This window comes from Polyergus mexicanus, unplaced genomic scaffold, assembly GCF_030449975.1.
Source record: "Polyergus mexicanus isolate NDT 795.1 unplaced genomic scaffold, iyPolMexi1.0 SCAF_24, whole genome shotgun sequence".
In the NCBI taxonomy this organism is placed as follows: domain Eukaryota; kingdom Metazoa; phylum Arthropoda; class Insecta; order Hymenoptera; family Formicidae; genus Polyergus; species Polyergus mexicanus.
In genome coordinates this window covers 2,586,015-2,611,913 of record NW_027223344.1, presented here as the reverse complement: position 1 = coordinate 2,611,913, position 25,899 = coordinate 2,586,015, and the positions used below count along the sequence as shown (strand labels likewise).

Below are 25,899 nucleotides of genomic sequence, written 5' to 3'. Positions count from 1 at the left end.
AAAATCATTTATGGAACGTGAAATGGAAATTATGAAACGTAAGAAGCTTCTACGAAATACACCTTTTTCTTCGAATGGATATGAAAGGATTATAAAGTCTCATGTAAATATTAAAGCAATTAGTGAATTATTAAATGAATTCTCAGGTACTGATCTTAATTTGGAGCAATGGAAAAAACAATTGAGATTATTGTGTGTCATTTCCGAACTGGACGATAATACCGCAAAAATTTTTATTGCTTCTCGACTCAAAGCAAAAGCACAAGCATGGTTTCATTCAAAACCCGAATTATTACTAATGGACGTAGATGAAATTTTACAGCAGATGAAGACGATGTATGATTACCGTGCAAATAAAGTTGATCTACGCAAACAATTTAAAGCAGGCATATGGCAATCTACTAAAAGTTCTCTTGATTATTATCACGACAAAATTAAAATCAATAGAGTACCGATAGTAGAAGAGGAGTCCTAGATTATATAATCGATAGTATTCCAGATCATCAAGTGAGAAATTAGGTTAGAATGCAAAACTTTTCATCAATATCTGAGCTGCTACAAGCATTTAAGAAAGTCACGATTCGATCAGATACTGGTTTAAATCAACGATTAAAATCAGCGACCGGTAATAATCACGAAGTAGAAACGATTAAAAATGAGGCGGAGATGGATATAAGAACCTCAAGACATCAGAAAAAAAATGTAAGTTTATTAAAGACAATAAATGCTACAACTACAATAAATTTGGTCATCACATTAATCAATGGAGACAACCCAAGAGTGGGAAAGAATCTTGTTTTACCTGTCGAGAATTTGGACGTGGCAAAGGACTTCCAAGAGAGGGCCAGGAAAAGAGAAATTGCTAATATCGAAAATGTGGTTAAGGAAGACGATTTCCAGAAGAATGTTACTTAGCAAATAAGCAATAATAATATCAATTATATTTTATATTTAAATACCTTGCTAGATACTGGTACTCCAGATGATGTATTTTTTAAATTAATAGAATCAGGCGATGTATCAGTCTATTTAGATGATATTCTGATTGTATTAGAGACGCTGGAACATCAAATTAAAATCATGAAATAAGTTTTCCGATTATTAGTACAAAATAAAATAGAATTAAGATTGGATAAATGTGAATTTTTAACTACAAAAATAGAATATGTGAGTACGTAATTACGTGAATATGTAATTACAAAAAAAGGGTTACAACCTACTATGAATGGCATAACAGCTATATAAAAATTTCCTATTCCTCGAAATATTAAAGATGTACAAAGTTTTTGTACATCTATTATTGGTTTGAGTTCTTACTTTTGGAAATTTATAGAAAAATTTACATTTATTGCCAAACCGTTGTATGAGATAATTAAGCATAATTTTCTTTTTAATTTAGTTCGAAAGAATTAGAGGCATTCGAAACAATAGAATTTAAATTCAAGCTCCATTATTAGCTATTTATTAGGTTAGGTTAGGTTTTAAAGGATTTAATTGAATTACATTGCAATGCTAGTTTATTAGGGTATGTTGCAATTTTGATGCAAAGAAAGTCGGATATGAAATTTTATGTATTTTGGAAATTTCATTCTTGTATTTTCCTGTATTTTGTATTTTGGAAAAGAACTTCTAATACTGAAAGTCGTTATCATAGATTTTAATTAGAAACACTCGCTATAATTTATGCTTTACGATGTTTCAGAGTATATATGTGCAGGATATAAAATTCAAAATAGTGATTGATTGTGACTCACTTTGAATAAAAAAGATATTAACCCCGAATTGCATGTTGGATACTAAATTAAAAACTATGACTATGAAATAAATATGAGAACACCGATCAAAAAATAAAATTCAATACTTAGTAAAACAAATAATATTTTAGTCACTGAATTCATTAGAATAATATTTCGATTTGTCAAAGCAAAGATCCAAAGATAAAGATTTTATGTGAAAAATTATAAGAACAAGAAGATATTTATTTTTAAATGTGGAATGGTTTAGTTTGTAGAAAAAAGATTCAGGATTGTTATTTTATGTACCTGCGTCTATGGAAAATAATATTATATATAAATATTATGATGAAATAGGACATTATGCTATAAAAAAAACTGTAAATAATATTATATATAATTATTGGTTTCCAAAATTAAAACAAAAAGTAGAAAGACACATAAAAAACTTTAAAATGTATAGATTTTCTGCAGCTAATGGAAGAAAAGAAAGCTTATTACATAACATACCAAAAGAAAATGTTCTATTTCATACATTACATATTGACTTTTTAAGATCCATAGAGAAAAAAAATATCATTTAAAACAATATATATTTTTAGTAATAGATGCTTTTACAAAATATGTTAAATTATATGCTACAAAAACCATATTCAGTAACGAAGCATTTGTCAGTCATTATACTACGCCGAAAATAATAATCTGTGATAGAGGTACTGCGTTTACCTCGCAAAAATTTCAAGACTTTTTAATGAAAAATGACGTTTAATGAATACTCAATATATAATAGCCACTACTTCGCTCTAGGCAAATGGATAAGTCAAATGAATTGATCGTATATTCACACCAATGTTAGCTAAACTAGTCGATAATGATATAAAAAAATATTTGTATCAAATGCTTCCTCAAACAGAGTTTTGTATTAATAATACTATTAATAAAAGTATTATACAAAGGAAATTCCTAGTAAATTATTATTTGGTATTATAAACGAAATAATGTAAAAGATGAAATAACTAGTTATTTAACAGACAAATGTGTTAATAATAAAGATTTAGAATTAATCAGACCTAAAAGTAGAAAAAATATTTCTAAGTCAGCAATAAAATGAAGTTCAAGTTAATAAAAAAAGAAAAAAGGCATATAAATATTGTGAAGGAGATTTTGTTATGATTCATAATTTTGATTGTACTTCTGGAATTTCTAAAAAATTGATTTCAAAATTTAAAGGATCGTATGTTGTTACAAAAAAACTCCGAAATAATAGATATGTATATTATATCTAATGTAGATGGTTTTCGACGTATAAATAAGTTATATAAAGGAATATGGGAAGCTGCTAATATGAAATTTTGGGCACGATATAAAAAATTAATTATCTATTAAAAATATTTGTTTGTAAAGATATTCTTTTAAGTTATTATAATATTAATCTTGTTCGTAATTAGTTAAATATTGGATGATTGCATAAGTTCGTGCCCGATTTTCATAGATGGCATTAAGTTACTGCATGGGGAGTTCTATTGTTTTCGTGTGGTAATTGTTGCTTACACCGAATAGATGACGTTGTCTTATGTCAATTTAGCGTCAGATATTGTTCAGATAAGTCCATTTGTGCATAAGAGAAATCATAAAAAATGGAGAACGAAAAGGTGCATTTGCGGCATGTAATGCTATATGAATTTCGGAAAGGCGTGAGTGTTGGGATTGCATAAAAAAATATTCAAAGCGTTTATTTGGACCGCGCTCCTGCTCTCCGAACAGTCAAAAAGTGGTTTGGCAGATTTCGAAATGGTGATTTCAACATGGAGGATCAACCCCGCTCTGGACGGCCTTCTGGCATTGATGATGACATTGTGTATGTTAGTGGAAAGAAACCCAAGGATTACAACTGAGGATATTGCTGAGAGGCTGAACATCGATAATTCAACCGCTTTTCGTCATTTAAAAAAGCTTGGATACATTTCCAGGCTTGATACGTGGGTGCCGCATCTCTTGACTGAAAGGAATAAACTAAATCGCATGACTGTGGCTCTTTCTTTTCTCGAGCGTAACAAAAAAGAGCCTTTTTTAGATCGAATGGTAACAGGCGATGAAAAGTGGATTCTCTACAAAAACGTACAGCGAAAGAAGACATGGAAAACAGCAGCTGAAGGAGCAGAACCCGTAGCAAAGGCTGGCTTTCATCCGATGAAGGTGTTGCTGTGTGTTTGGTGGGATCGCAAGGGAATTATTTACTTTGAGCTGCTCCAACGCGACGAAACAATCACGGCGGACAAGTACTGTGAGCAACTAACTAGACTCGCTGCAGCTATTCGAGAAAAACGTCCGATTTTGGCCAATCGAAAAGGCGTCATCTTCCACCACGACAATACTAGGCCACACGTCGCTCAACAAACGCTGCGAAAACTGCAAGAGTTGCAATGGGAAATTCTGCAGCACCCGCCATATTCTCCAGATATTGCGCCTTCAGATTTTTATCTGTTCCGGTCTTTGCAGAATAGTTTAAATGGCAAGAATCTCAATTCCGAGGAAGCTGTCGAAAATTACAAACTTTTTTCAAGAAAAACCAAGTTCTTTCTTCAAAAATGGAATCGACAAGCTTATAGATCGTTGGAAAACCATTGTAGAAAAGAATGGAGACTATATAATTGATTAATAAAATATAATCTATTGAAGTTTATATTTAAATCGGGCACGAACTTATGCAATCACCCAATATAATATTTAATTTTTGAATATTGATTTAACTTCATAGTTCGAGGACAAACTGATAATCAAGAATGGCCGAAAACTGTAAGATACTCTTTTAATTATTAATGTATCACCTTTAAATTTTCCATAGCAACGCTTTTAAAAATAAACAAGAGTCAATAGATTCAGAATATAGAAAATTTCGGTGTAAAATGTTTGTCCTGACATTAAAATATATTCTTTTCGTAGTATGTAATCCATTTTATGTGCGCTATTATTATATTACATATGTCTTTATCTGGCTGCTTATTGCAAGACGTGTATCAAACGCAAATGTAATAGAGTAGGCTTTCATTTATTCCACAAAAAGACGATATCGCTCATTGTTATCTCGTGCAAGCGCATACATGACTTCGGGCAAATGAAGATAGATAGATGGTGAAGACAAAACTTAGATGAACTTAGAAAACTTAGACTCATAGCTTAGATTGGCTGTAAACCTTTTAATATATAGATATTCAATGAAAGATTGAAAATGAAAAACCGGTATCTAATGAAATCTAATCCATCACTAAAACCAAAAAAAGCTATCAAATTAATTGTTATATGAAAAATTACACACGTCAGATACTGGATGAATGAAAATAATTCCTTGAATTCTGAAATATTCTTAATATATATCTTCTTATATAATATAAAATATATATCTCCTTTTAATATATAAATCTCCTTGAAAAACTCCAGAAAACTTCTGAAAACTCCTCGCAATAACTTGAAAAATTATGGAACTAAGAAAAACACGTTCGTACGGATTCACGTTATCACAGAGAAGAAGGAAATGTTACACAGAGAAAAACAAAATAGCCGCGCTGGGAGGAGACTTTCCGTTATGGAAGATTCATACTACGTGGATGCAGTGCGTTCACGCAGTGTGAATCCTTCATAAAGTAATCAGCACAGTTGACCAATCAGAATAAGATCCTGTTCAACTGTGGCCAATTGGCAATGTGAGCTATCGGATCTCGTCCGGCCGCGCTTGTGTCGGTTATGCGCGCCAAAATAATGGACTAGGCTTCTATTTAAACAGCAATTTAGACCGCTATTATTATGTTAAATTAATTTAAAAATAGAATGACAATTTAAAAAAAGTTATTATTATTCAATTAATTAGTATAATATGTATATTAGTTCGGTTCATTTTAGGGTTCAATACATACTCAGTACGCCGTACTGGTATGGTACAGTTCCTATTGTGATATACATATATCGAACAGTTCGCAGTACAGGTACGATAATGGTACACTGTATCATAGTATTACATATTCTTTTTGTACTGATACCGTATAGTTACGTCGTACGTCGCCATCTCGTGGTAGTACAGTAATAGTACGATAATAATATCTCGTGCGGGAATCGTACGCTTGGTTATCGGAGTATTACGCCAAATGAATAGAACTTTAGGTAATTATTTACATTAAAAGACACCTCGCCGATGACCGTGACCTTGACATATGTTGTCATGGACATAATTCTGAGTAACTTTTTCTTATAATTTAATCGGCGGCCATTGTTTATTAAAAAGTTATTAACAAATAAAGTTTGAGAAATAAAACGTAATTTTTACATGAGTTTGTAATTTCTAAGCGAGAAGTAAGATTCATTTGCATCAAGACGTATAACTCAAATCAAATTTTCAGAAATAGGTTTGGGTTAGGTTATATCTTCCGGAAGTGGAGCCCTCCGTAGGAGGGGGGGGGGGAGGGGCGGAACCCACTGCGTTCACGCATATATTTTCCCATTCACACAATAATCGTGAGATGAATCTCGCTTTGCATTGTAAATTATATGGGTGGACACAGTGGGTTCCGCCCCTCCCCCCTCCTACGGAGGACTACACTTTTGGGAGATATAACCTAACCCAAACTTATTTCTGATATAAAACTAAAATTTGATTCAAGTTACGTTATATAACCAAAACCAAATGTTCATTTCGAAGCTTCAATCTTTAACATTAAATATCTCAGAAACTATAAGACACTGCCGATTAAGTTATAAGAAAAAGTTACTCAGGATCATGTCCTTGACAACATATATCAAGGTCAAAGTCATTGGCGAGGTGTCTCTTAATATAAATAATTACCAAAATTTATACTATAAATTTTATTTCTTTTATTATTATTTAAATAAAAACATTTTTTTAAAAAGCTGTTATACAAAGTAGCTGTTTTAATTTCCTAGAAAAATAATGATATCAAAAAATTATGCCAACTATATAAAAATTTGTTATAACATTTTTTTATTTTATTATTTCCGTTATTAAGAAAAAATATATTTAATACATCATAATATAATTAGAGTAGTAGGGCGTATAGTTAAATTAGAATTATTTTATAATTAACTAAATGCACAGTATACACACATCTAACGTTTTGGGATATATTTATTGAAGGAAAATTTCTCATAAACTCTAAATCGCATGAAACAAACTTACACCAAAGCAAAGTATAAAAACTTGTCGTGCTCGGGTCGCATTAAAACATTGTCCCAAATTTATTTGTATTGTACAATATCTCATATTATGTGAAAATTATTTGCATCATTTATATAATAAAAGTATTATTAAATATTTACATTTTATATAAAATTTTATTAAGTTTTATATAAAAAGCATATATCAAAAAAATATATATAATAATTTACAAATCTACTAAAATTTCAATTATATAGGAAAATAGGGTAAAACCGGGTACCTTTTTGGATTTGTCTTCCTACAAAAAATCTGAGAGTGAGAAAATTTTGTCGACCGTTACTAGTCTTTAGTCAACCATAAACTATAAGAAAATAAGGCTAGTTGCTGAAAAAATTATTTGGTTACTAAGAATAACAAGATTTTGTGAAGAAGTCAAAGTACACGGTTTTGTCCTATCAGTAGTCATACCGGGTACCCATTTGAAAATACGCAAAATACCATGTAATTACAAAATCTAGATTTATTTTAATCAAAAGAATACAAAGATGTATTATATTGACAAGAATCACAAATAAAGACATCCTCTTGTTCGACATTGCTGCAGGACTTTTTTAATTAACTTTTTAACTTTAGAGATCTCAAAAAGCTTTTTTTTAGTGGTTTCTTTTTCTGAGCGTTAGTTTTAGTTTTTAACTGCTTTTTGTAGGGACACAAAGTCAGGATAACAGGTCTCCCTCTTTTCATTATATCAAATGTATAAGTATATATATTGTTGCGTCCGTGGATCGAAATCGATATTACTCGAATACGCGCGACACAACCGGCACTCGCATACTGCGATGTAAATACCTAAAAGACACGTATTAAAAAGAACGAAAGGAACTTTAATATAACAACACAGAACACTATTATACAAGGAACACAGAACAATAACGGTTATCGTAATCTCAAATACGTCCGCCGGGAATGACATTCGTCGCGAGACTCCAAGATGGCCGATCTCTTTCCAGATGTCCGCCGTTGTTTAACAACAATCCTTAGCAACGTTCTCCCGGAGACGGGTACAGCAGACTCAGGAATAACGGCCACAGACGACACGCATGGACGCAACACTACTCCTCTTCAAGATTGTCGTCCCGTCAATCAATGGTAGAAAGGCTCTTCTAAATTAAATGGGTTGATCGTTGTCCACTTCTTCCAAGGCGTTGACTCCAGGGTGCCTTAATGACTTCCTGCTCTACCCTGAGCTGCTGCTATAGGTTACCGAGCGCCATTATTTATTGGCCCCAATCACACACCCTTCAGGAATATATAGGATACTGCCATCGAACCCGCTTGACAAGAATATCCAATGTCGACTCCAGGGTACAAAAACGGTTTCCTGCTCTATCCTGAGCTGCTGCTGCAGGTTACCGAGCACCGTCAAGATCCAGAATTGACTTCGATAAATCTTGAAATTGCAGTACCTGCCCTCCGTTCTTCGCCTGATTTCCGGAAATATCCAATGCTGCCGCATCTGCACATCTCAAAAGGGAGCGAATCTTCGGACAAGAGGGAGGGTAACACCCGTGGACTCACCGTCCTTCTAAGAGGACACCTCAAGTCCCTGTCTCGGCATTCGCCCTTCGTCCCACGGGAAAATCACGGTCAAAAACCAGGGAGAGACAGAGTCTTCAAAAGAATTCTCTTCTTCTTTACAATTCCGTTCCCTTCCGAAGAACTCTCCTCCCCTCTTTTCTTCTTTCATCATCTCTCCAAGAAATTATTTCCTTAAACACAAGCAAAAAAAACAAACATACGCAAGAACATTCACTTAAAATTGAACATAGTAAAATATAATTATTATTATTATTTAAACTTGGGCTCCGAAAACTTTCCTAATACGATTTCTGCCTTTCATGAAATGGGGCCAATCTATCAACATGAACTATTTTATTTTTATGCCTACTCGATTTCTGAATTCCGAATACAACATCGCTGAGTTTCCTAATTATTTTATAAAGACCTTCCCAATTGTTTTGTAATTTAGGCGCTCTCCCCTTAAATCTTCGAGGATTATAAAACCATACATTCTGACCGATATCGAAAGTAACTTGCCTAGTCCTCTGATCATAACGCGTCTTAGATCGGAGTGATCGAAAATTTAAACGTTGCCTAACACTGTTATGAATATCTTGCAACTTCCTTTTTAACTTCTAAATATAATCGCCAATAGAACTCTCCCTCTCTTGCTCTGGAGAATTTCCTCGCAACAAATCTAATGGCAATCTTAAATCCCGTGCAAAATACAATTCAGCCGGGGAAACACCCGTGGCTTCATGTTTTGAAGATCGATAAGCCATTAAATACATAGGAATCCAATTATCCCAATCTTTCTGATTCTCTGAAATAAATTTAATTAAATAATTCAAAATTGTTCGATGATGACGTTCAACTTGACCGTCAGACTGAGGATGTAAAGCTGTCGTCCTAGTTTTCCTTATCCCTAACAGACGTGTCATTTCCTGAAAAATTCTTGACTCAAAGTTTTTCCCTTGATCTGTGTGGATTTCCAAAGGAGCCTCATGACGAGAAACTACTTGCTTTACAAAAGCTTCTGCTACTGTAACAGCTCTAATGTTTTTTAATGGAAGAGCTTCAACCCATTTAGTGAAACAGTCGATTACAACCAATAAATATCGATTACGTACTGAAGTAATGGGAAGAGGACCAAGTATATCCATCTGAACCCTTTCAAATGGAGAACCTATATTATAAATTTGTAACGGAGATTTTCATTTTTCTGAAGAACCTTGTTTCGCTACACAAATTTTACACGAACGACACCAATCCTCCACATCATGTTTACATGTAGCTCAATAAAAACGTTTCCGGATCTTCTCCAATGTCTTATTTACCCCAAAATGACCGCCGGACGAGGAATCATGGGCTACTTCCAATATTTGATTTATGCAATTCCTAGGGACAATAATCTGAATAATAAAGATTAAAAATTTGGAAACGCCCACTTTTTATATAGAACACCATTCTTCAAAACTAATGCATCCCAATATATTTTTGCCGAAATATCCTGCATGGCCATTTCTTGTCGAGGAGGACGTATTCCTGATTCTTTTCCTTGTAAGAAAATCGAAATAATTGGATCCTCCAATTGTTTCTTCCACCATTCTTCTAAACAATCTTTCCCTAAAACTATTCGAGCAACCAAATTCTCTTTAAATTCTACTTTTGTACAATAATCACAACCTAATGCCGCACAAGGACGTCTTGACAGCCCATCAGCATTTTGATGTAGTTGTCCCTTCCGATGAATGATTTCAAACTTGTAACGGGGTCACTTTTCGCGAGTGCGTGGATAAACTCGGTCGGGATCAGGGCTCGTGAAAAGGTGAGACACACGAAAGATTTAGGTATTGTCTTTATTTGCCTCTTTCGGCAATGGTCGATTTATAATAGTGAGCGCGCAGCGGATGGTGCAGCGCGCTAGATATAATGCGCGTAGATTATTCGGTGCGCGATGTTCGATATATCGAACCGCTTACAATATTCGCAAAGCCGTGTTTATTTTGACGGCACGCGAAACGCGCAAGAAATCGGGCGCGGTCGGTCGGCGCGTGTACGGCAAGGCCGTGTTTATTTTGACGGCGCGCGAGACGCGCAAGAAATTGGGCGCGGTCGGTCGGCGCGTATACGGCAAGGCCGTGTTTATTTTGACGGTGCGCGGAATAGAATGAACTATTAGGCGGTAGATATTTCGGCGCGATAATTATAATTATAGTATTATAATATTAGTATTAGTGTGGTCGCGGGATTAATCGCGTGTTCCCAGTGGTCGGGGAATTCGAGCGGAGATCGAGTACCCTCGACCGGGCGGAGAACTCTCCGTCCCTGCTTCCGTTCGCGGAGTTGAGGATAGCGTGGCGGAGTCGAGAAAACTCGACGGGGCAGCGAACTCGCAAACCCACGGTCCGGCTAGCTGGAGCGGTCGAATGATAGACCGTAATCGAGGAGAGCGGCGAACACTCCGCTCTCGTTGAGTCGGTCGGATTTGTGTCAGGAGTTCGGAGACTGCACGGAAGCCGAGAATGCTCGGCGGAGGCTGCGAACTCGTCAACCTCACGTTCCGTCGTTGCTACGATTTTCAGGATCGGTTCTGGTATCTCGGAGCGTACTGCTCGAGCGGATTCAGGAATCGTTCTGGTCCCGAGATGCCGAAACGCTGTCTTCTTATACCCGAGCGTCTATCGGTAATTGCGTCGTTCGCCCCCGGGTGGGGATAACGACGCGTTGTTTTCGACGGGTAAATTACGGTAAACGCGTCGCTTCCCCTGGGCGAAACGACGCGGAGTTTCGGCGGATGACGCTCGGGATCTTCCGGTAGCGCTCGGCGATTCTCGGTCTTCGGCGTAACGGCGGCCGTATAACGGCCGTATGGTTGTTTATCACAACCGCGGTTTTGAGAGATTAAAAAAGGGCGCTAGGCGCCTCTGCCACTGCCCGGCTGGTGTTCGCCGGGCGGCAGACTTCCGGCTGGCTACGTGCCGGGTAATGATGGGGGGTGCATCGTTACAAACTCATATTGCTGCAATCTTTCTAACCAACGGGCTAATTGACCTTCTAAATCTTTAAAAGACATCAACCAACGAAGTGAAATATGATCCGTTCGAACTAAGAATTTCCTTCCATATAAATAATGATGAAAGGACTTCAGTTATTCCACAATAGCCAATAATTCCCTTCGAGTCACGTAATAATTCTTTTCTGTCTTACTCAAAATTCGGCTGAAATAAACAATAACTGTTTCAATTCCATCTTGAACTTGTTATAAAACTGCACCAATCCCATGATTTGAAGCATCAGTGTCAAGGATAAACTCTCCCTTTTCCATAGGAAAAGATAAAATTGGTGAAGAAATCAATTTTTGTTTCAACTCTTCAAATGCTTGTTGACAAGATTGAGACCACTCAAATGTGACCTGATTCTCAGTGAGCATAAACAGAGGTTTTGCTATCAAAGAAAGAAAATACAAATTTTCTATAGTAGGAACAAAATCCTAGAAAACTTCGAACCTGTTTCTTATTTTGAGGAATAGGCCAGTCCTTTACAGCAGTGATTTTCCCAGGATCTGTAGTGATGCCTTGTTCTGATACAATATGTCCTAGATATTTCACCTCCCTTCCAAAGAGAGAACATTTTTTGGGATTTCAAGTTTGCCATACGTAAGCGAAGAAAAACCTTCTTTAGATTAGCCACCATTTCCTCAAAAGATTTGCTAAAAACAATCACATCATCAAGATATACCAAACAGATTTTAGATAAAATATTTCGAAGAACTTTTTCCATTACTTTTTCCGCTCAAAAGTAGCTGGAGCATTGCATAAGCCAAATAGCATGACTGTAAATTGCCATAAACCATTTCCTACGAAAAACGCCGTCTTTTCTTTGTCCTCAGAAGAAAGTTTCACTTGCCAATATCCACTTTTTAAATCTAGAGTGGAAAACCAGGAATTCCGTGATAACTGGTCCAAAATATCCTCAATACGTGGTAGGGGATAAGAATCCTTGACCGTGACCGTATTCAATTTCCTATAGTCCACACAAAATCTTAATGATCCATCCTTTTTCTTAACTAGTACCACAGGAGAAACCCACGGACTTTGAGATTCTTCAATTACACCCTGCAACTTCATTTCCTGAATAATCTGACTTACTTCGTCTCTAAGATGTATGGGAACCCTTCGAAGAGCCTGTTTAATAGGATTGGAATCCTTTATGTTGATGACATGCTTTAAAACTTCACAGTTTCCTGCAATTAAATCTTCCGAAAACACATCCTGAAATTCGTTTAAGAATTTAGCAAATACATCCTTCTGAGAAATATTTAGGTTTTTAGAGTTTTCTTCAAAAAATTTCTCCAAGATACAAGGAACTTTCTCTTCAGAAATCATTCGCGAACATGAAAATTCAATATCTCTATGATACTCAAAATTCCCGAATTCAGACTCAAAAGCTCTGCCCAAATCAATCATTTCAAGAAAATCAATTTCTAATATGCAATCATCCGAAATATTAGCAACTAGCATCGGAACATCCAAAGAATACTTTCCTAATTCTATTCCAACAATAACTTTATAATTCATTGAAACAGTCTCTCCCGTTGGATATTTTAAACTATATCCATTTATTTCATACCGTTGCTTTGGCCCCCTAACCAAGCTTTCATTTAAAATCGAAACATCGGAGCCCGTATCTATTTTAAATATACAATTTTCATCATCTAACATTCTCTTGTAACAGAAAGAATTTTTCTTAACTCTATTTATTTTGTAAAAACGAATATACAATTTTTCCGGGGCATTTTTTTTGTTAGCCGAACTTGCCCCGCAGAATTCGACTAATGCTTGTTTTCCGTTAAAGACGGGCATTCTGAACGGAAGTGCCCCTGAGCACCACACTGACAACATTCTTTCTTTGTCTGGAAGAATTTATTCCTTTGATCCTTATAATTGAATTTACTTTGCTTTATGAAGTTCCTCTTATCAAAATCTTTTTCCCGTCTTCCATTCTCTTGTTTAAAATTAAATTTATGAAATTTATTATTATTTCCCTGTTGACTATATTTATTTTTAACAAAACTATTTTCTTGTATGACTTTAACAGCCATTCCCCCTTTCTACAGCTGATTTTAAAGAAGAAACACTCTCCAGCTGTAAAGTTCGTTTCACAAATCCGTCCGATAGCGCGGCGATAAACTGCGCGCAAGCAATTTTATCTCTCACCTCATGTGAGCATTCGGGATAAGCCAAACGAGACAATCTCTCTAAATCTGCACCTAAGGTTGCTAAATTTTCCGAATATTTTTGTTTCCTATTTGTAAATTGGGTGTAATATGTCTGAGCTAAATGCCCTTCTCCAAAATGCAATTCTAATTTCGATTTTAACTCCTCGAATCGTAAATTTTCGATTTCAAAAATTCCATCTAAAACCGAACGCGCTTTTCCCCTCAAACATGATGCTAACGCTACTGTCTTAAAAGAATCATTCCGCAAATTGGCCCGCGCTATCAGATTGAACTGTGTCATAAATTCGGGTAAAGGGACACTTCCATCATAATTGTCGGGTTTCAATTTATATCCAAGCACATTTTCTCTAAAAGAATTTTGGCTTCACGCTACGGAATCTCGGTTATTAGTTGGACTTAGCTGTGTTTGCCGTTGTCGGAAAATCTCTCCCATTCGACGTAGTTCACTATCCCGCTCACGCAGTTGCGATTCAAACTCAGTTCGCAATCGCTCTTCGCGAAGCTCCCGAATTTCCCGCATTGCAGATTGCAGAGTAATCGCCTCCAACGATGGCCCCGATGTCGCATCTTGAAGCGTCGTCGTAGCACTAACTCTCTTTCGTGTAGAAACTCCCGTTATTGATCCCTGTTGCTCCATTGTCATAGCTCACGCTTTTCTTTTAAAATACACAAAACGGTCCGCCGTATCCCGGACGAGCTCCCAAATTGTTGCGTTCGCGGATCGAAATCGATATTACTCGAATACGCCCGACACAACCGGCACTCGCGTACCGCGATGTAAATAAAGGACACGTATTAAAAATAACGAAAGGAACTTTTTGAGGAAACAATGCATTTTCGTGAAAAATGTTTCATGCAAAAGTTGTAGAGCTCTAAGTGGCGTACTATATAATAATATTAGTATGATCTTGAATAGCACCGTCAAGGTCATATAAAAATTACTTTGAATTTTTTAAAAGGGACCCCCCCATTTTTTATTATATATTCTTATAACTTACCTCGAAGGCTTCCCAAAACATTATAATAAAGTGTTTTTTCATTAAGTACTTTTTGGGTTATTTTATATTTTATTCTGACATATTTTGATATAAAAAATTAAATATCTTGTAGAACATTTAGTTTTCAATAATCTTATCGTAATACTTTTGTGTACAGAACAATGAGACAAATCAATTAGTGCAAAAAAAAAATTGTTAAAAAAATACATTGTAAATAAGTTTCTTAGAAACAATTTTTCTTTTATACTAATTGATTTGTCTCATTATTCTGTACATAAAAATATTACGGTAAGATCATCGAAAACTAAATGTTTTACGAGATATTTAATTTTTTATATCAAATTATGTCAGAATATAATATAAAATAACTCAAAGAGTACTTAATGAAAGAATATTTTATTATAGTGTTTTGGAAAACTCTCGAGGTAAGCCATAAAAATATGTAATGAAAAATTGGGGGTTTCATTTAAAAAATTCAAAGTGATTTTTATATGACCTTGACGTTGCCATTCAAGAATATACTAATATTATTATGTAGTGCGCCATTTAAAACTCTACAACATTTGCATAAAACATTTTTCACGAAAATGCTTTGTTTCCTCAAAAAATTGCTGATACGGGCGCTATGTTACACCCTGTATACAGGGTGAGGCATTTATATTGAGACACCTAAATATCTAAAAAATAAAGCAAGATAGAAAGGAATGTTTCAGACAAAAGTTGTTCGGTTCTAAGGGGGTCATAAGATGGCGCCATTGGTTTGATCTCTGTGAGTGCTATATAGTTAAATAACTAGACTTCGGGAATTTAATATAAAATATTTAATATTTGAGAACGATGTTTACAGGTTAATGGACAATAAACGAATGAATAAATGTTTCACAATTTGTTGTATGTTTTTAATGTTGTTATGTAAAATGTTTAATCAATAAATGAGATGTGTGAAAATAGTTACAAATGTATTTTATGAAGTTGGTAACAAAATGATCTTGAATTTAGTCGCAGGACTACAACGCCACAGTACTCTCCTCCCAGCGACGTTCTACGTTGCGAATTTAACTTTATTCTTAGGGCCAGAATACGTTTTAAGAGGATGCCGTATTACCGACAGAACGCAAATATTAGTTATTTTGTAAAATCTTTTTGTTGATTATATATATCAACAAATCCTTTTCCATAATTAAAGTATGCATAATAACAGAGTGCGGAGTTCACGATTTCATATGAAAAGTGAAAAAAAAATGAGAAAATTACAGTTTTGTTATCGGCTTCTGCGTCAACATTTACATAATATAACAAATTTGTAATCTACACGTGCCTAATCTGTAGACTCCGCACTTGGCATTTCATCAAAGAGTATAAGTGAACTTAGAGAAGTGAGTTTAGAAGCTTTATAAAAAAGAATAATATTGTAGAGGAGCCGTGCGCAAGATAGAGGACGCAAAATAAATCTAAGATTAAAATTAATAATTCAATATATATTTAAACGTTTCGGTCCATCTTCTGGCCATCTTCAGTATAGATATAAATGTCAAAAGTTGTCCATGACTGAAAATTAACAATGATAAACGATGTGACAATTATTAAAAGAAAGTGGATAAAAACAATATAAGCAATCCGGATAAAAGACGTACGTCACATATAAAAAAGAAAAGGTCAAGAGTCGTCAAATTCGGAATTTAACCTTACGTCCATTATGCGCTCCACATCCTCAAGTGAAGCTTCCTAACGGTTCCAATCATTAGAAGAGATGCAACAAAGATGCATTTGATCTGGGAAAATTATTACCGTTGTTATGTAAAAATTAACCTTTAAATGAAGGAGGCACTCACCATGAGGACGCGAAAGCACAAAACGAGACAAAATAACCGTACATGTCAATTGTTAAAACACGACTAACTGTCGACAACTATGTTCAAGATAAAAATTAGAATTAATAACAAAAATAGTCTAACATTCCAACAGATTCTCCAATATCGGTAAATAAGCTTGATCAAGGTTGTCTGTGTCGCTCTGTAAATTTAAACTATTTGACTGCTTTTTTATATGTATCATCTCTGATAACAATCGTCTAATCAAAATCGGCTCCTCATCCAAGATCTCAACATTATCCCAATCAAATTCATGATTAGATAACCTGTGATCAGTAATCACTGAGTGCTGTGTGGTATTTCTATTAATATGCCTCTTATGTTCACAAATTCTTGTTTTTAAAAGTCTGCCAGTTTGACCTACATAAGACGCATCGCAGTCTAAACATGAGATTTTGTAAACTACGTTGTTATGTAGTTCTTTTGGTAATGCATCTTTATGCACCTAAATAAATTTGCTGAGTTTGTTTATTCCGGTATATGATATTTTTGTGCCTAAATCTTTTGTGGCTTTTTTAAACAATTCAGAGATTAAAGGAATGTAAAGGATATTAAAATAAGATGTTTTTTCTTTGTTATTTGTATCCACGGTATTGAGCGAAGAATTGTTGTTATTACTCGATGTTTTTGATATGAGAAAATGCACACATTCTCTCACTACCTGGAATATGAGAGGGAGTGGATATCCGTTATTAAGAAGGATATTGATCAGTAGCTCTAAGTTTTTTTGTTGAGATTTCGGATGGCGAAAAAGCCCTGTCCGTTAACTCGATGATTGTACCCTTCTTCTGTCAGAGAGGGTGTTGCGACCCGAAATTGAGGTACCTCCCCGAGAACGTAGGCTTGTGATACCAGTCGAACTCAATGAGACTATCCTTTATAATAATGGTGATATCTAAAAAATTTAAACGGTTGTCAACACCCTCCTCCATTGTGAATTGCAATCTCGGGTGGGAAGAATTGAAAGTATTTAATACGAAATTCAGTTCAGAGGAGGGAACCGCTAACACGATATCGTCAACACAGCAAAAGTAAAATGGGAGGGCAAATGGGAAGGTCGCAACAGCCCTGTTCTCCAAGTCTTGTAGGACCATATCGGCAATGATAGGTGACAATGGTGAGCCCATGGGTATGCCAAAAGTTTGTTGGAAACAAGAATTATTAAAAGAGAAAAAAGTAGAGTTGGAAATGAATCGGATCGCCCTTAAGAACTCATCTCGTGGAATATTACATTCGCTCTGTATATAACTCCATCTGTTCTCGATGCTAATCATTGCTAATTCTAACGGAACATTGGTGAAAAGAGGTACTGCATCCAATGAGATCAGTTTGTACTGCTCATCTACACGAATACCTCTCAATTTTTCAACTATTTGAAAGCTATTAGCTACATAACTCTTCGCTTTCGGAATAGCATCGTAAATTATATCGTGTAAAAATTGAGCGAAAAAATAAAGTGGAGTATTGATCGAGGAGACGATGACACATAAAGGGCAATCAGGTTTGTGAATTTTTGGCAGCCCATAAGCTCTCGGTAAACCGCCATCAGTACAGTTGAAACTCCTATACTTTGCACTCGATATATAATTATTATTTTTCCATCGTGCGAGCAAGCAATGGAGATTCCCGATCAATCTCTTAGTAGGTTTTTTTTAATGGGTAAATATGTATTGCTGTCTTTAAATAAATCCAACATTTTGGAAAGATACGTATTTTTATCCATTGCTACTGTGACATTTCCTTTATCAGCTCTCGAGAAAATGATATTCGGATTATCCTGCATAAATTTCTTAGTGATTATGGAAGCATTAATTAAGATTTTGTTTACTGATGAATTACGAGTGTTGAAATGAGAAAATTTATTTATTATCTGGAGAGATCTGTTTCTGAGTCGAATGTTAACAGAAAGTCTGCTAATATTATGTTCAACTTTTTTTATTAAATCGATGGTGGTTTTTTGTTTGTTAATATTCGGTAAACAAAAATTTTCACCTAACTGTAGAAGGCATTGTACTTCTTCTGGAATGATTGAATTCGAAAGATTAACAAACCATTTATTTTGTTTATCAAAAACAGATGTAATAGGAAGTTTGAAATTAGAGAGATCTAAGATAATTTCATAAGAGAAAGAAGAAGGAGAGGGATTATTGGTGAAGGAATAAATTTCTAAAGATGCTTAACTCGGATCGTTGGAATTGAAATTGAGGATTTCTTCTGATGATGTTATCCGTTGTGTGTTGTTGTGGACGGAGCAAAAATATCTAATCGGGCTAATAAGGCTTTGAGTAGACTTTAGATGTTTATTTAAGAAGATGCCGGATTACCGACAGAACGCGAATATTCTTTATTTTGCAAAATCTTTTTGTTGATTATAGATATCAACAAATCCTTTTCCACAATTAAGGTATACATAATAACGGAGTTTAACATTTCATATGAAAAGTTAAAAAAAGTGAGAAAATTACAGTTTTGTTATCGGCTTCTGCGTCAACATTTACTTAATATAACAAATTTGTAATCTGTACGTGCCTAATCAGTAAACCCCGCACTCGGCATTTCATCAAAGAGTATAAGTGAACTTAGAGAAGTGAGTTTAGAATCATATCACACAAACTTTATGGTTTGTATAAAAGATTTGCTGTCTCAGCAGTGAAAATTTGAAAGCCTCATCCGATAGCTGTGACTTGTCCAAATAAATATTTTAAAATTATTATTTTCTTATATATTCAATTCTTTTATATATTCAAAAATAATTATGATACTTTAATGAAATTTTGGCGATTAAAAATGACACGAAACACGACATAAATGGGATAATTTTTAGTCAATTATGTAATTAAAATTATGATTACTGATTTCATTAAAAATAATCCGATTTATGTCGTGTTTCGTGTCATTTTAATCGCAAAAATGTAATTAATCCATTACAATTATTTTCAGATATATAAAATGCGAAATACAAAAATTTTATTTTCTATAGTAAGATGACATATATACGTGAAAGATTACAGATGAAAGGAGTCACGCGAGCGAGGCTTCGGAACTCTTTCATGTTTGTCATCTTACTTACTCCTTTATTCTTTCTCGGTCTCCAGTATCGGGGATCTTTCCTTATCTACAAAATATAAACATCTTTTAAATAAAGAGTGAAACTTGTATTTTCCATTTCATCTGTATAAAAATAATTATAATGGATTAATGAGATTCTTGCGATTGAAATGACACGAAACACGACATAAATCGGATAATTTTTAATCAATTATATAATTACAATTATGATTACTTATTACTTAAAAATATTACTTAAAAGTATTACGTTAAGATTATCGAAAACTAAATATTTTACGATTTTATTTTTTATATCAAAATATGTCAAATTAAGATATAAAATAACTCAAAAAGTACTTAATGAAAAATACTTTATTATAGTGTTTTGAAAAGCTCTCGAGATAAATTATAAGAATATGCAATAAAAAGAAGGGGTTTCCATTTAAAAAATATAAGGTGATCTTATCTTGACCTTGGCGATGCCACCCAAGTTTAAACTCATAGTATCTAGTAAATAAATTTTTGGAAACTCTACAACTTTTATTGTATTTGAAACATTTTTTTCGAAAATGCTTAGTTTTCCAGATATTTCACCGTCCCGGTACTTTTTATACACCCTGTATATATATACATAACAAATATTTTAATATATATTTATTAATTATATATATATTTATACGTACAAATATTTTAGAATTAAATATCTAATAAATTTTCTAAATTTGTTTCTCATTTCTATATATACACACACACATATATATATATATATATATATATACATAACAAATATTTTAAAATTAAATATCTAATCAATCTCCTAAATTTGTTTCTCTTTTTCCTTTATTTGTATTAAATAAATTGATATCTTCAATAAACTTGTCTAGTATATAAAATTACATTTAATCTTAATATTTGATAAATGTTTTTTGCATCATACATAAATATTCTGTTTAGAAATTCAATATTAAATTTATTTTGCATATTTATGTTCAATTATATTATAGACAGATTGTTTCTAATATAATTTTATCAATTCCATTTAATATGCATAAAATGCATAAAAATTTAATTTTTCAGTGAATGTTACATACAGTCTTTATAATTTTTAATCTTCTTAAAAATTTGTTTTTTTTTTAAGTTGTTGAAAAGCTTACTATTTAAATTTATATTGCGGCCAAAGAGCCTGATGTCTGAGCGCACCGCAATTACTTTTCAAGGATTATAAATATGTTTTCTCGCGAATGCTATACATGGGCACAATCAGTACCGCCATTATGTTGCGAGATGGCTCTGCGGCGAACTTTTTCCGCAGTCAAAATTCTGCCACGGAAGGCATATAAGGCGATTAAACGCTCAAAATAATAACTTTTATGTTGAAAATATGTGGTTTATGTAAATTATAAGGTCGTTACAGTTTTGATGTGTATTGAAATAAATAAATATATACCCAGTCAGCCAGGTCTGTTCTAACAGATATTGCCAAGTGCTTGCTACAAATTGTTGACAGCAAAAAGGCTACAAATTTGGTACAAGAGTTGTTATTACCGATTAAGGTGGCAGATTGTCGCCAAGAATCAAGCAAAGCTTGCTAACATAACTACACAGCAAATTGGCGGCAGAAACCGAGCAAAGCTTGCTGACATGACTGACATCAGATTGTCGGCAAAAACTGAGCAGGATCTAGTGTGCGCAATCTGATGGCAAATTGGCAGCAAAAACCGAACAAAATCTGCAGCTTATTACAAAGTATTATAAAATAGTTCAGTCGCTTATCGCTATGCGGCGCGTTATTCATTATCTATACCCGTATTCAAATTCTTGTCATGAGTGTATATAAAGCCTACAAAATGCTAATAATATTATCATATATATATTTCTATCAGTTCAATTTTTGACATAATTCCTATACAGGAAATTCAGATATTGAATTGATTTTTTGCAAATCGGACAGATAATTGTTCGATTTTCACTTATTCAAACAATTTCTGTCCAAAAAGATCTTTAATTTTAGAAATTAAGTTATTTGAATTTACCTATATGTTTTAACATATTAATATATGATTTTATATAATGTCTAATTATCTAATGGTCATTTTATGACCAAAACTTATCATCATTTTGTTACTTAGGGTTAAGGCTTTAAATCTATTTAAATATATACTTTTATATGAATGGCCAAAAGCTGCAGAATTTGTTCGGTTTTTGCTGACAATCTGCTATCAGATTGTCTTGCGCAGATCTTGCTCGATTTTTGCCATCAATTTGACGTCAAATAATGTCAAGCTTTGCTCGGTTTTTGCCGTCAATTTGCTGTCAGGTTATGTCAACAAGCTTTGTCACCAAAACACAAGCTTAATGCGGACACAGATGGCACTGGATTTGTTACCAAGTTTTGAGCGAATTTGATGCCAATTTGGCAACAATTTGTTATCAAATTGCTTACTGGGTATATATATATATATGTATTGTCCGCTGTTAATTGCCAACTGTATATTTTAAAGACTTGATTTTTGATGTACAAATATTCTCGTAAATTATTCTTGTTCAAAATAAATTTATATTGAAGCGATTATAAATGATAAAGATTATTTTTGAAAATGATTCTATTTGTATTGATGCGTTTGTGTCGAAAACAGGACACATAATTATTGAGAATTTATTTAATTTATGTAAAATAAATATATAAAATAAAGAAAATCGGGATAATTAAGAGCCAAGCGCGGTTACATTTCCCATAATATTCTAATTAATAATTATTTATTGTGGTAAATTTTGAACGTTTCGTTTCTGGATCGGACCATCATCTTCAGTGAGTGCTATACAAATAGACAAAAAAAAAACATGTGGATTAAATAGTATGTGAACAAAAAAAAGACATACGGCGGTTACATACGTATTAATTAAAGTATGCGCATATCTTGAGTCACGGCTCACAGTATCGATGGGAAAATGAGAAGAATCTTCCTCCGGTGCCAGCCGTGAAAGAAGAAATTCCTTGAGTCACACGAAGGACCATTCTAATTTTCTTTTTAAGACCTAATGTAACACATGTATGGAAAGTATTAAAAAAGAGAAATATAGTAAAGCGTCGGAAATGAAACGGAAGCGATTCACCTCAACATCAAGAACATCGCGGGCCAATGAAAGCAAGATACTACTATCGGCTGCTAAATCAAACTCGCGTATGATAATGTCAAATATAAAATGTTCGCGTATGACATTGTAACAAGAATAAATAAATAATAAACACAGACTATCCGCAAGAAGAGAAAAATAAACATCTATGATATATCATCGTGCGATGAATATAGATTTTTAAATTATTGATAAATTTTCCGTGATATACGCTTGATGCCAGCTCTTCGTGTCGCTCTGGAGATTTAAACTGTTAGTTTGTCGTTTTATAAAAATCATCTCCAACATCAAGCGCCTTTCATATATGTGTTCTTCATCCAAGACTTTCACAATATCCCATTCAAAAGCGTGACTACTTAACCTATAGTGCGTCGATAACAAAATATTGTGCGGTTCTTGTGATGTGGTTTCGATGTTCCGCTAATCGAGTTTTTAGAAGTCTGCTTGTCTGACCGACATAAGATGCATCGTAGTTCTTGCAGGAGATTTTGTAGAGATTGCGTAGTTCTTTTGGCAAATTGTTTTTATCCACGCAGAGAAATTTGCGCAATTTGTTCATGCCGGTATTTGATAATTCTGTAAATTACGGACCACAGACCTAAATCGTTCCGAAATAGTTGGAACGTATGGGATGTTAAAAAATGCATGATGTTCAGAAGTTTCGTCGTTACTAATCGTGGTATCCGTCTTGTCAAATTTATTGTGTGTAAATGACAGATATTTTAAGCGCTCTTGCAATATGTTGAATATGAACGTCAGTGGACATCCGTTTGTTAGTAGCGTATTTATGACGAAATGCAGACTTTTTTTGGTGGAAGCCTGGATGTGAAAGCCGGAAAGCTCTGTCGATGAGGCCGATGGCAGTGCTTTTTTTATGGCAGAGAGGATGTTGAGACTCGAAATGCAAATATCTGCCCGAAAAAGTAGGTTTGTGATACCAGTCAAAAGTTAAAAAATTGTTTAAAATTATGGTCACGTCTAAAAAATTAAGTCGGTTGTAAACTCCCTTCTCCATCGTAAACTGTAATCTTAGATGAAAAGAGTTGAAAGTGTATAGCACAACATTGAACATAGAGAGAGGGAGCCGCCAGCGCGACATCGTCTACATATCTATAATGAAGAGATAAATTGAACGGAAGAGTCTCAACCGCCTACATCTTCAGGTCTTATAACGTGATGTCGGCGATGATCGGAGAGAACGATGAACCCATGAGAGTGCCGAAAGTCTGTTTATAGCAAACGTCGTCAAAGTTAAAAAATGTGGAGTTAAGAACGAAGCGGACTGCTTCCAAAAATTTGTTACGAGGTATGGCACATTTCTCCGCAATAAAATTCCATCTCTTTTTTATACTATCTAAAGCCAAGTCTATAGAAATGTTAGTGAATAATGATATCACATCTAATGAGATCAATTTGTGATCGTCATGTATGTGTATGTCTATTAGTTTCTCAACTTATTGGAAACTGTCAGATATGTGACTATTGGCTGTTGGTATCAAATCATAAATTATGTCGTGTAAAAAGGATGCCAATTTGCACAAAGGAGTATTGATTGACGAAACGGTAATTCTAAGGGGGCACTCCGGCTTGTGGATTTTTAGCAGTCCGTAGGCTCTCGGTAATACGCCATTAGTGTAGTTAAGTTTTTTTGTACGTCAAGTCAGTAATATATTCAAGCTTTTTCCATGTCATGGAGCAAGTCATGGAGATTTCTGATTAATTTTTTGGTAGGATCTTTCTGTAAGATTGAATATGTGTTGCTGTCTTCAAGAAGAGCGTTGATATATTTATTTTGTTAATATATTCTATTTTTTTAAGGGTTACGATAACGTTGCCTCTATCAGCTCTCGTGAAGATCACGTCAGGGTTATCACGTGTGAAACTCCGTGCCGAGAACGACGCCTCAACAATCTCTTTATCCAGAGGGGAGTGTCTGGGTGGACAATTAGTATATTTATTTATTATGATTCTGTTGCGGATAGACGGATATATATTATCTGGAAGTAGCACTGTGTTATGCGTCGTCTACAATGGCAGCAGGAGTAGCAAATGAAAAGAGTAGGCATTAGACGTAGGCTGTAGGATTAAAGCCTCCTTACGCATAAGTGTCTACAATGGTATATAGTAAGGATTACAATAAGCCAATCAGCGTCGACGAACGTTATCAGTTTGTACATAGGCGGCAAATGGCGGTAAATCAAAATATTGTGGTGTATAGCGTTGTTGATGTATAGCAGTCATGGATTTGCATAAAATTGAAGTTGTGTTATTTATGATGTTATGGAGCCAGCTTCTGACTATTCAATGGTGCATTGTTCAGACGAGGAGAGTTATTGGTCGAAGGTGGTGGGTACGGCCCGTGAATAGACGCAGATTTGATCAGGGTTTCAACCTTAACCTGTTTCGCGAACTGAGTATCAGTGATCACGAAGAATTTTTCGGATATACTCGAATGTAGCCGGAGCAGTTTGAATTCTTGCTCAATTTGGTGCATCCATACCTGGAAAAGCGCAGCATCCGGTCACCTCTTTCACCCAGGCCTCTTTCGTTTGAGCCTAACCTTGACGTGAGTACTAATCAATTCTGCATTTTAAAAATTAAATTTGATATTAATATATGTCTTTTTTTAATGCAGATATCTTGCTCAAGGAGAAAGCATGCGGACAAAGCATCTGAAATTCAGAGTTGGAAAATCTACGGTTTGCAAAATAATACCAGAAGTTTGTTGTGCTATTTGGCATGTCTTGCAACCTGTTGTGCTTCCCACAATAGATGCTGATGGCTGAAAAAAAATTAGTAAAGAATATATGTTGCAATTTCCAAACTGTATCGGTGCTCTTGATGGCATACATATGAAAATCGAAAAGCCGCCATGCTCTGGATCACAATACCACAACTACAAGTAATTCTTCAGTATAGTGCTGTTGGCACTCTGAATTATAAATTTACATGGGTGGACATTGGATAGTTTGGTAATCGCTTCTTAATAACTATAGGAACGATAGGAAACAAATTAATAGTAACGTGCAATGAAGTGTATTTGATGTATTTACAGGTTCGATCAGTGATGGTGGTGTGTGGAGAAATTCTGAATTAGCTGACCTTGCCTCTGGTGACGCTGATCTTCCATCACCAATACCTCTGCCAG

General features: G+C 34.5%; 2 pseudogenes; both read right to left on the bottom strand.

Annotated features, from left to right (window-relative positions):
• Positions 1-16,647: 16,647 nt before the first annotated feature.
• On the bottom strand, positions 16,648-23,310 carry LOC138942863 (uncharacterized; annotated as a pseudogene).
• Positions 23,311-23,448: 138 nt separating this feature from the next.
• Positions 23,449-25,245, bottom strand: LOC138942862 (uncharacterized; annotated as a pseudogene).
• Between the last annotated feature and the right edge of the window lie 654 nt (positions 25,246-25,899).